Raw genomic sequence first — 13,533 nt, forward strand, 5'->3', positions numbered from 1 at the left:
TTTGAAACTACATTGATATTTATTAGTTATCAAAGTGGAGAAGGTAGTGAGGGTGTTCCGGGAAAGTTGTTAAAGGCTCTCAAGAACCTATAGTTATGTTCTAAAATAGTATCTTTGCCAGTCAATGCTCTACTATGTAGTCACCTTCCCTCTTTCCCTGTCCGTTTAGGTAGACCTTGGATTTCAAGGGGATGTGGGTGATATTTGGAAATTCATCTCATTGTGCATAGGTGGTGCTCAATAAATTAATTTATTTACATACTCCCCTTTTAAAGCAAAATAGCCTGAAACTATGCATCTTTTGCCTGAAAAGAATTATCTGAGCCATTTCCAGAAACTAATTTACTGAATTATTTATGGCTCAACTTTACTTTAATCCCAGTGAAGGACCTAAACTAATTATTAACCACTAATTCTTTTCTAACTCCTAAATACAAAATCCTAATATGACCTTTGAAACTCTCTGCTCTGGTGAACCTTTTAGAGTGAAGCCCTGCCCCCACCTCCCATCCCCTTAGGGCCTAAAAGGCTCTTCAGTCTATTTCTGCTTACTTCACCAGCTTCTTTTCAACCTAATCTCTTGCCTATTGCACTCTAGTTAAGTTCAATAGTAGGTCAAGGTCTTTTTATATGTTCTCTGTGACTTAATGTTTCATTGTAGATCTTCTTACAAATGACGTAACTCCCTCTCCTTACCATACTCAGCATCAAGATACCACAGTCACTCGTAGATTGAGGACATGGATCAAGAAGGGCATGGTACTATATTACTATAAGAAGATTATTTGTATGCAGTTATTTAATGCCTGTCTTCCTTTTAAAGAGAGACCTTGTCAGTTGTCCTCATTGTCCCCTCAACAACTGGCACCCGATAGACATGCAATATGTAATTGCTGAATAAATCAGTGAGAAATCTAGATATCTTGCATGATTTAAGTTCTGGTTTACTTTTTGAAAGTAATACTCCATTTTTTACTAGAAACTTGACTGAATTAATAGATTTATATAATCAAAAGCCAAATTCTTTCTCCTTTGCTTTCAGTCTGGTAGGTCACGTGGATTTCTGGGCTCTTGGCCAAAAAGTACAAAGTCAAATTCCTCAGTTCTTTCTATTCAGTGTTATTGATGTGGGAAACAGAGGCAGAAGAAAAGTTATTAAATTTCCTTACCCACTGACAAGCCCTTGCAACTGGGAGAGTGACATTCCTCTAGGGACTCAACTACCCCACCTTAAGGCTTTGCTAAGGGCAAAGAGCAATCCTAGCCTGATCAACCCCTACCCCCCACCCAGAATACTTAAGTCTACTTGAACAATTTCTTTGGAAACTTCCTTTTTCTCTAAACCCCCCAAGATGCATGTTGACAATCATTCCCAAGCATATGGCCCACTGATATACATCTGAAGGGTCTCATAACAAAGGTTTTATTACTGGTAGTAAATAACCTTTTTCCAACAATAGCTAGTTCCTCAAGGTCCTGGACACCTTGTTTCCAAAATTTCTTATAGACTTACACCATCCCTGACTCCCTCGTAAGTATAGAGTGGACCACTCCTCACAGCCCTGGGGCAGCAGCTCTTTCTGCCCACAGGTCCTGTGACTAATAAACCACCATTTTGCACCAAAGATGTCTCGAGAATTCTTTCTTGGTCATTGGCTCCAGACCTCACCTCTCCGAACTTCACTTATATTCTAAAACTTCATCATTAAGTATTCTTTAATAGTTGTTTATAAAGGCATTTATGCAGAGGAAAAGTCACTACAGTGCTACTGTAACCCTTCATGGTCCTGGAATAATGTTTTTATACATAGTATAGAATGAGGACGTCTGGATGTCTGCATTCAGCATCATTTTAAATGCTAAGTTAAAACATGCTAAAATAATATCTCTTTCTGATATGTTAGCTCTTTCCTCTCATTTCCTTTATGGTTTTTCCTGAAAGAAAAAAAAATAGTTCTCCTTTGTAGTTAAAAAGATATATATATATATATATACTTTTATTTATACACACACACACACGTATATAAATAAATTCTTTGTAGTTAAAAAATGTACATATATTTTATATATAAAAGTGTGTATACATATATGTGTGTGTGTGTGTGTATCTTTAGACCCATTTCCATTTCAAGCCTCCAATTTTTGGGTGCATTTAATAATTAATTGACGTCAGTAGTTTTATAATTAAAGCAGTGATGTCTAAAGCAGTACATGAAGATAAATGAAAATGTTTATTTGACCCAGTATATCACATCAACTTAGTGAATTAAGAAATCTTGACTATTAAAAGCTTGAGAATGCAGCAAATTCTGAAAATGATCTAAGAAATTTGTTGAGGAGTTATCCAAAATTACACTGTACTATAACAGAGATGATCTACAATTTACCATAAGTCATTCCAAAAGTTGTTTTGCTGTCACCTGAGCCTGAAGCCTCACTGTTGTTCTAATGCTGTCATCTGTCCCAGGTATTTTTACTAATTTATTCAACAAGCATTTATTATGCATGCCACAGTGCTTGGCTTGTTAACAAGTTTATTGAAAAAGCTGAATGAAGGGCATGGCATAGTTCAGGTTCTTATAGTTCAAATTGGGGACAAAATCTGAGTGTGAGAAAGTACTGTAGTTAAGTAATAAATGAAAAAGTACTGAAGAATCAAATACATGTTTTTATTTGTGTAATCCTCAATATCATTCATAAATTATCAATGGAAATGGAAAGTACTGTCAGCTTAAGTTTCAAATTTAAAGAGGTGTAAATTTATTCTATGCATTTGTTGAGAGCCATGTAATACAGAAAGTGTAGGAAGTGTAGATGAGTAAGATTCCACCCCTATCCTCAACACAAAACACAATAAAAGAATATAACAATGAGTTAAAAGTATATGTCAGAGAAATAAAGAACTCTTAGGAATTCAGAAGTGAGATGATAGAGGTTTCATATAAAAGGTGGCATTTGTGCTGGGACTGAAAGTATATTTAGAACTGAGCTTGCAAGGACTCACTCAGCCTTAGAAAAGCACTGGGAAGTTAACAATACAGTATTGCACATTGAAAAGTTGCTAAGAGTAGATCTTAAAAGTTCTCATTATAAGAAAAATATCATAGGGATGGTTAAGTGTCTGCCTTTGGCTCATGAACCCCGGGTCCTGGAATCAAGTCCCACATCAGGCACCTTGCTCAACAGGGAACCTGCTTTTCCCTCTGCCTGCTGCTCCCGCTGCTTGTGCTCTTTCTCTGACAAATAAAATCTTAAAAAAAAAAAAAAGTAACTGGGTGGTGATGGGTGTTAACGAGACTTAATGGATGATCGTTCTACAATATATACATCATGTAAACATTGGTGATGTGGTTTTGGAATATAAGTGAAGTACGGTGAAATGAGGTCTGGAGCAGATGACGAAGAAAGAATTCTGGAGATGTCTTTGGTGCAAAATGATGGTTTATTAGAGCATGGGGACAGGACCTGCATGGCAGAAAGAGCTGTTGTACTGGGGTTGTGAGGGGTGGCTGATTCTATATTACGGGTTGGGAGAGTAAGGAAAAGGGAGGCTTCAAAAGAACTTTCATGTGTTAAAGGAGACCTGTAAGATACCAGAGGCCTTGCCACTGTCAAGTTAAGATTGTTTCTCCCCTCTAGCAAGGCATTAACATTAAGATAGTTGGGAGATTCCTGGAAGAATGTCACTTATGTCCCACCCAGGAGTGGGGGTGGGGGAGGTTGCAGGGTGTTAGCTTGTGCTGCTTCTTCAGCCAGACTTCTGCTCCCTCATCACTGGGGTGCCTGCTGCCTCTGTAAAGGCTCACTGGAAAACAAACGCTGAATGCTGTTTTTGCTTTTTTCCGTTTTTTTTTGTAAAAACAAAAAACCTCTTGAATTTCTTTTGGTTAGCAAAAACAGGTACTAATGGAGATCTTTTGTAGAAGTGAAATAGTGTACAGCAAACTTTTGAAAACGGGGGCTAAATCTAATACTATATTGCATTTCAATTATATCTCAATTTTTTTTTAAAGACTCTACCTATTTATCTGACAGACAGGGACCACAAGTAGGCAGAGAGGCAGGCAGAGAGAGGAGGAAACAGGCTCCCCGCCGAGCAGGGAGCCCGACGCGGGGCTCGACCCCAGGATTCCGGGACCATGACCCCAGCCGAAGGCAGAGGCCCCAACCCACTGAGCCACCCAGGTGCCCCAATTATATCTCAATTTTAAAGAAAAACACAAGGAGCATTTAGGGAACAGAGCAATTGAATTTGAAACGAGTATTATTGGTTAAGAGGGCCAAAGGGGAGTAACTAAAAAATAGGCAATTTAGGGTAATAAAGGACTGAAAAATATTCTGAAAGTAATTGGGATTCTAGGGAAGCTTCCAAAGCAAGGGTATTTACATAAGATAAAGATCAATTAAATTACCTTGCAGGATTGCTGTGAGGATTAGATGTGATAATTTGTGTAATACACTTGGCCCAAAGCCTACCACAAAGTAAATGTTTAATACAGTAGCTGCTATCGTTTACTTGACTAGTGACGAGCCAATTAGGAAGTTACTAGGTGGTCAAGTTACTAAGTGGGTCAATCTTGCTGTTGAAGAGGTTGAAGAGATTGCTGCCTGTGTTCTTCACACTTGAAGAGCTTATCTGGCAGTGATGGTAGCACCAGAGAAATGAGAAAAAGAGTTAGAAACTATAGGTTTGCCCCAATTTCCAAAAGCTTTCATTATGCTCTTTCACTTTTACAAAAGATAACTGAAAGAAATCCAAAGAGGTTTTTTGTTTTTACAAAAATGGAGAAAAGCAAAAAAAGCATTTAGTGTTTGTTTTGCAGTGAAATTTTACAGAGGTAGCAGCACCCCAAGCAGTGAGGTACCACCAAGCTCCTTCCCTGGGAACTGTGCTCAGTGTCTCAGCATCAAATTGCCATAGGTTTGACCTGTGTCTGTGAGCATCTGTGTTTATCTCAATTTGCTTTGAATCTGTTAGCAAAATGTGTCCTAAGTTATCCACAATAGCTTACTTAAGAGGTTATTTTTGGGATCTGGGACCACTAAAAAACTTTCCCATATAAATTAGTGGTAATTGTCTCCACTTTACACCATCTCAGCTTGAAGCTTTTCATAAGAACCCTCCACTTTCAGATAGTGAGGGAAACCTGTATTTAGACTGAGAAGCACAGTGGAAGGGTTTATTTGTTTGTTGTTGTTGTTGTTTAAGGGAAAGACTGCATAAAACTTAAAAATGTTTTAACAGCGAAGAATATCAACAATTATCTGCCCTAAATTAATCAGTGAACCTAGGCTACACTAATAAAAAAGACTAATAGGTTTAGTTGGAGGATGGTATTTGGGTTTGTTTGGGGTTTTGGTTTTGGTGGATGTCTTGTTTTACATTGTTTTTTAAACCAAAATTAATTGAGATAAATATTCTGTTATTTTTATAGATTTCTTCCCACAATTCATAGTATGTATAAATGGTGTTTATTAATTGTTTTCCTATGATCATGTAAAAATTCAGTTATGGCTTAATTAATAGTAGGCTATTTAGTTCAATCTAAATACAATACTTATTTGGATTTAATTCCAGAGGATCAAATTAAGTGGTCTAACCTCCAGAAGAATTTTATTAAAACCACTTACATTGACAAAACACTATCTTAGGAATTATAATTCTAGAATTACTTCAATCTGAGCATATATAGCACCAATTATGTAAAAACGGTTAAGCTAAAAAAATTGCTTAAAATTACTTTTTTTTCGTTTTTCTTAATTAACATATAATGTATTATGTGTTTCATGGGCACAGGTCTGTGACTCATCAGTCTTACATAATTCACAGCATTGACCATAGCACATACCATCCCCAGTGTCCATCATCCCCACCAAGACCCTATCCCTCCCACACCCCTCCTCTCCAGCAAACTTCTGTTTCCTGAGATCAAGAGTCTCTTATGGTTTGTTACCCTCTCTGGTTTCATCTTGTTTCATTTTTCCCTCCCTTCACCTATGATCCTCTGTTTTGCTTCTTAGATTCCTCTTATCAGTGATAATTGTCTTTCTCTGATTGACTTATTTTGCTTAGCAAAATACCCTCTAGTTCCATCCACATTGTTGCAAATGGCAAGATTTCATGGAGGTTTTTTTTGATGGATGCATAATATTGTGTGTATCTATATATATACACACAATATATAGAGATATATATAGATACATATATAGATATATATAGTGTGTATCTATATGTATTGTGTGTGTATATATAGATACAATATTATGCATCCATATATATACATACACACACCCTATGACCCATGGCTCATAGGGTAGCTCTATTTTCAACTTTTTAAGGAATCTCCATACTTTTCCAGAGTGGCTGAACCAGCCACCAACAGTGTAGGAGGGTTCTCCTTTTTTCCATATCCTTGCCAACACCTGTTTTCTGACATTAATTTCAGCCTTTCCAACTGGTATGTGTTCGTATCTCACTGTGGTTTTGATTTGTATTTCCCTGATGCCAAGTGATGTTGAGCACTTTTTCATGTCTGTTGGCCATTTGGATGTCTTCTTTGCAGAAATGTGTATTAATGTCTTCTACCCATTTCCTGATTGGATTATTTGTTCTTTGGGTGGTTGAGTTTGATAAGTTCTTTCTAGATTTTGGATACTAGCCCTTTATCTGATATGTCATTTGCAAAAATCTTCTCTCATTCTGTCAGTTGTCTTTTGGTTTTGTCAGCTGTTTCCTTTGCTGTGCAAAAGCTTTTTATCTTGATGAAGTCCCAATAATTCATTTTGGCCCTTGCTTCTCTTGCCTTTGGCAATGTTTCTAGGAAGACATTACTGTGGCTGAGGTTGAAGAAGTTGCCGCCTCTATTCTCCTTTCATTGGTGGCTCAAGGATTTTGATGGATTCCTGTCTCACACTGAGGTCTTTCATCCATTTTGAGTCTATTTTTTACATGGTGTAAGGAATGGTCCAATTTCAGTCTTCTGCATGTGGCTGTCCAATTTTCCCAATACCATTTGTTGAAGAGACTCTTTTTTCCATTGCAAATTCTTTACTGCTTTGTCGAAGATTAGTTAACTGCATAGTTGAGGGTCCATTTTGGGGCTCTATTCTGTTCTATTGATCTGTGTCTGTTTTTGTGTCAGTACCATACTGTCTAAATGATTATAGCTTTGTAATAGAGCTTGAAGTCCAGGATTGCGATGCCACCAGCTTTTTCTTTTTCAACATTCCTTGGGCTATTCAGGGTCTTTTCTGGTTCTATACAAATTTTGTGATTATTTTTTCCATTTCTTTGAAAAAAGTTGATGGTATTTTAATAGAGATTGCATTGAACATGTATATTGCTCTAGGTAGCATAGACATTTTCACAACATCTGTTCTTCTAATCCATAAGCATGGAATATTTTTCCATTTCTTTGTGTCTTCCTCAATTTCCTTCCTGACTATTCTACAGTTTTCAGAGTACAAATTCTTTGCCTCTTTGGTTAGTCTTATTCCTAGGTATCTTTTGGTTTGGGGGGCAATTGTAAAAGGGATCAACTCCTTAATTTCTCTTTCTTCTGTTTTGTTCTTGGTATATAGAAATGCAATTGATTTCTGTGCATTGATTTTATATCCTGCCACTTTGCTGAATTCCTGTATGAGTTCTAACAGTTTTCGGATGGAGTCTTTTGGGTTTTCCACACAAAGTATCATACCATCTACAAAGAATGAGAGTTTGACTTCTTTGCCAATTCGGATGCCTTTTATTTCTTTTTGTTGTCTAATTGCTGAGGCTAGGACTTCTAGTACTATGTTGAATAGCAGTGGAGATAGTGGACATCCCTACTGTGCTCCTGATCTCACTTTTTCCCCATTGAGAATGATATTCACTCTGGGTTTTTCATTGATAGCTTTTATGATACTGAGGTATGTATCCCCATCCCTACACTGTGAAGAGTTTTGATCAAGAAAGGATGCTGTACTTTGTCAAAATGCTTTTTCTGCATCTATTGAGAGTATAATATGGTTCTTGTTCTTTCTTTTATTAATGTATCAGAGCACTGGGTGTGGTGCAAAAATAATGAGTACTGTTATGCTGAAAATAAAAAATAAATTAAAAAAATAAAAAATAAAAAAAATAAAAGTTCATAAACCATAAAAAAAATGTATCAGATTGATTTGCAGGTGTTGAACCAATCTTGAAGCCCAGGAATAAATCCCACTTCGTTGTGGCGAATAATCCTTCTCTAGTGCACATGGAACATTCTAACTGGCTAGTATTTTGGTGAGAATTTTTGCATCCATATTCATCAGGGATATTGGTTTCTTTTTTTTTTTTTTTAACATTCAAAAATGACAGATTTTATTTTTCGAAGCTCTTCTCCAAAGAAAACTCAAAATATATTAATAAAATTGGGGGATATTGGTTTCTAATTCTCTTTTTTGATGGGGTCTTTGGTTTTGGGATCAAGGTAATGCCAGTCTCATAAAATGAGTTTGGAAGTTTTCCTTCCATTTCTATTTTTTGGTATTTTTATAGGTATTTTTATAGGTATTAATTATTTTATTTATTTATTTATTTTTATTTTAAAATTTATTTTATTTATTTATATTTTTATAGGTATTAATTATTTAAATGTTTGGTAAAATTCTCCTGGGAAGCCATCTGCCCCTTGGCTCTTATTTTGGGGCATATTTTTTAATAGTGCTTCAATTTCCTTACCAGTTATGGGTCTGTTCAGGTTTTCTATTTCTTCCTGGTTCAGTTTTGGTAGTTTATAGGTCTTTAGGAATGCATCCATTTTTTCCAGATTGTCTAATTTGGTGGCATATAGTTGTTCATAATATATTCTTATAATTAATTTGTATTTCTTTGGTGTTGGTCTCCTCTTTCATTCGTGATTTTATTGATTTGGATCCTTTCTCTTTTCTTTTTGATAAGTCTGGTTAGGGGTTTATCAGTCTTATTAATTCTTTCAAAGAATCAGTTCCTAATTTTGCTGATCTGTTCTACTGTTATTTTGGTTTCTAATTCATTGATTTCTGCTTTGATCTTTATTATTTCACTTCTCCTGCTGGGTTTAGGCTTTATTTGCTGTTCCTTCTCCAGTTCCTTGAGATGTATGGTTATGTTGTGTATTTGAGACCTTTCTTGTTTCTTGAGAAAGGCTTATACTACTATATACTTTCCTCTTAGGACTGCCTTTGCTGCATCTCAAAGATTTTGAACAGTTGTGTTTTCATTTTCATTTGTTTCCATGAATTTTTTAAGTTCTTTAATTTCCTGGTTGACCCATTCATTCTTTAGTTGGATGCTCTTTAGCTTCCATGTGTTTGAGTTCTTTCCAACTTTCCACTTGTGAGTTCTAGTTTCAAAGCATTGTGTTCTGAAAATAGGCAGGGAATGATCCTAATCTTTTGGTACCAGTTGAAACCTGACTTGTGACCTGGAATGCGATCTATTTTGGAGAATGTTCCATGTGCACTAGAGAAGAATGTATATCCTGTTGCTTTGGGATGGAATGTTCTAAATACATCTGTAATGTCCATCTGGTCCAGTGTGTCATTTAAGGCCTTCATTTCTATGTTGATCTTTTCTTAGATGATCTGTCCCTTTCAGAGAGGGGGTTGTTAAAGTCCCCTACTATTATTGTATTATTGATGATGTGTTTCTTTGACGTCGTTAATTGACTTCTATATTGGCTACTCCCATTTTAGGGACATAGATATTTAAAATTGTTAGATCTTCTTGTTGGACAGACCCTTTAAGTATGCTACACTGTCCTTCCTCATCTCTTATTATAGTCTTTGGTTTAAAATCTAATTTGTCGGGGAGGAGTCAAGATGGCGGAGAAGTAGCAGGCTGAGACTGCTTCAGCTAGCCGGAGATCAGCTAGATAGCTTATCTAAAGATTGCAAACACCTGAAAATCCATCGGCAGATCGAAGAGAAGAAGAACAGCAATTCTGGAAACAGAAAAACAACCACTTTCTGAAAGGTAGGACCGGCGGAGAAGTGAATCCAAAGCGACGGGAAGATAGACCCCGGGGGGAGGGGCCGGTTCCCGGCAAGCGGCGGAGCAACGGTGCACAAAATCAGGACTTTTAAAAGTCTGTTCCGCTGAGGGACATCGCTCCAGAGGCTAAACCGGGGCGAAGCCCACGCGGGTTCAGCGTGGCCTCAGGTCCCGCAGGGTCACAGAAGGATCGGGGGTGTCTGAGTGTCGCAGACCTTGCGGGTATTGGAACGGGAAAGCCAGCTACAGAGACAGAGCCGACAGTAAGCTCACAGCTTGGTGTTACCTTGAACTGGTCGCAGGCTCGGAGAGCTCGGAGCGCGGCCGGAGGTCAGGCAGACGGGAGTAACTGGGCACTGTTCTCTGAGGGCGCACTGAGGAGTGCGGCCCTGGGCTCTCGGCTCCTCCGGGCCAGAGACCAGGAGGCCGCCATTTGTATTCCCGTCCTCCGGAACTCTACGGAAAGCGCTCAGGGAACAAAAGCTCCTGAAAGCAAACCCTAGCGATTTACTCACCCCAGCCCCTGGTAAGGGCGGTGTAATTCCGCCTGGGGCAAAGACACTTGAGAATCACTACAACAGGCCCCTCCCCCAGAAGATCAACAAGAAATCCAGCCGAGACCAAGTTCACCTACCAAGGAGTGCGGTTTCAATACCAAGGAGAGCAGCAGAATTCCAGAGGAGGAGAAAGCCAAGCACGGAACTCATGGCTTTTTCCCTGTGATTTTTTTTTAGTCTTGCAGTTAATTTAATTTTTTTCTTTTTCATTTTTTGTTTTTTTTTTTTCTCGCCTTCGGGTAAATTTTTTTTTTTTAACTGTTACCTTTTTCTTTTTTAACGATTTTTTACTAGTTTATCTAATATATATATTTTTTTCTTTTTTACAATTTTCTTAGGTGTTTTCCTTTTTTTTAAATTCTTTTCTTTTCTTTTTTCTTTCTTTTTTTTTTTCTTTTTTTTTCTTTCTTCCTTTTTGAACCTCTTTTTATCCCCTTTCTCCCCCCTCACGATTTTGGATCTCTTCTAATTTGGTTAAAGCATTTTTTCCTGGGGTTGTTGCCACCCTTTTAGTATTTTACTTGCCCCTTCATATACTCTTATCTGGACAAAATGACAAGACGGAAAAATTCAACACAAAAAGAAGAACAAGAGGCAGTACCGAAGGCTAGGGACCTAATCAATACAGACATTGGTAATATGTCAGATCTAGAGTTCAGAATGACAATTCTCAAGGTTCTAGCCGGGCTCGAAAAAGGCATGGAAGATATTAGAGAAACCCTCTCGAGAGATATAAAAGCCCTTTCTGGAGAAATAAAAGAACTAAAATCTAACCAAGTTGAAATCAAAAAAGCTATTAATGAAGTGCAATCAAAATGGAGGCTCTCACTGCTAGGATAAATGAGGCAGAAGAAAGAATTAGTGATATAGAAGACCAAATGACAGAGAATAAAGAAGCTGAGCAAAAGAGGGACAAACAGCTACTGGACCACGAGGGGAGAATTCGAGAGATAAGTGACACCATAAGACGAAACAACATTAGAATAATTGGGATTCCAGAAGAAGAAGAAAGAGAGAGGGGAGCAGAAAGTATACTGGAGAGAATTATTGGGGAGAATTTCCCCAATATGGCAAAGGGAACGAGCATCAAAATTCAGGAGGTTCAGAGAACGCCCCTCAAAATAAATAGGAATAGGCCCACACCCCGTCACCTAATAGTAAAATTTACAAGTCTCAGTGACAAAGAGAAAATCCTGAAAGCAGCCCGGGAAAAGAAGTCTGTAACATACAATGGTAAAAATATTAGATTGGCAGCTGACTTATGCACAGAGACCTGGCAGGCCAGAAAGAGCTGGCATGATATTTTCAGAGCACTAAACGAGAAAAACATGCAGCCAAGAATACTATATCCAGCTAGGCTATCATTGAAAATAGAAGGAGAGATTAAAAGCTTCCAGGACAAACAAAAACTGAAAGAATTTGCAAACACCAAACCAGCTCTACAGGAAATATTGAAAGGGGTCCTCTAAGCAAAGAGAGAGCCTACAAGTGGTAGATCAGAAAGGAACAGAGACCATATACAGTAACAGTCACCTTAAGGCAATACAATGGCACTAAATTCATATCTCTCAATAGTTACCCTGAATGTTAATGGGCTAAATGCCCCTGTCAAAAGACACAGGGTATCAGAATGGATAAAAAAACAAAACCCATCTATATGTTGCCTCCAAGAAACTCATTTTAAGCCCGAAGACACCTCCAGATTTAAAGTGAGGGGGTGGAAAAGAATTTACCATGCTAATGGACATCACAAGAAAGCAGGAGTGGCAATCCTTATATCAGATCAATTAGATTTTAAGCCAAAGACTATAATAAGAGATGAGGAAGGACACTATATCATACTCAAAGGGTCTGTCCAACAAGAAGATTTAACAATTTTAAATATCTATACCCCCAACGTGGGAGCAGCCAACTATATAAACCAATTAATAACAAAATCAAAGAAACACATCAACAATAATACAATAATAGTAGGGGACTTTAACACTCCCCTCACTGAAATGGACAGATCATCCAAGCAAAAGATCAGCAAGGAAATAAAGGCCTTAAACGACACACTGGACCAGATGGACATCACAGATATATTCAGAATATTTCATCCCAAAGCAACAGAATACACATTCTTCTCTAGTGCACATGGAACATTCTCCAGAATAGATCACATCCTCGGTCCTAAATCAGGACTCAACCGGTATCAAAAGATTGGGATCATTCCCTGCATATTTTCAGACCACAATGCTCTAAAGCTAGAACTCAACCACAAAAGGAAGTTTGGAAAGAACCCAAATACATGGAGACTAAACAGCATCCTTCTAAAGAATGAATGGGTCAACCGGGAAATTAAAGAAGAATTGAAAAAAATCATGGAAACAAATGATAATGAAAATACAACGGTTCAAAATCTGTGGGACACAACAAAGGCAGTCCTGAGAGGAAAATATATAGCGGTACAAGCCTTTCTCAAGAAACAAGAAAGGTCTCAGGTACACAACCTAACCCTACACCTAAAGGAGCTGGAGAAAGAACAAGAAAGAAACCCTAAGCCCAGCAGGAGAAGAGAAATCATAAAGATCAGAGCAGAAATCAATGAAATAGAAACCAAAAAAACAATAGAACAAATCAACGAAACTAGGAGCTGGTTCTTTGAAAGAATTAATAAAATTGATAAACCCCTGGCCCGACTTATCAAAAAGAAAAGAGAAAGGACCCAAATAAATAAAATCATGAATGAAAGAGGAGAGATCACAACTAACACCAAAGAAATACAAACTATTATAAGAACATACTATGAGCAACTCTACGCCAATAAATTTGACAATCTGGAAGAAATGGATGCATTCCTAGAAACATATAAACTACCACAACTGAACCAGGAAGAAATAGAAAGCCTGAACAGACCCATAACCAGTAAGGAGATTGAAACAGTCATTAAAAATCTCCAAACAAACAAAAGCCCAGGGCCAGACGGCTTCCCGGGGG

Source organism: Mustela erminea, chromosome 12, assembly GCF_009829155.1.
Source record: "Mustela erminea isolate mMusErm1 chromosome 12, mMusErm1.Pri, whole genome shotgun sequence".
Classification (NCBI taxonomy): Eukaryota; Metazoa; Chordata; class Mammalia; order Carnivora; family Mustelidae; genus Mustela; species Mustela erminea.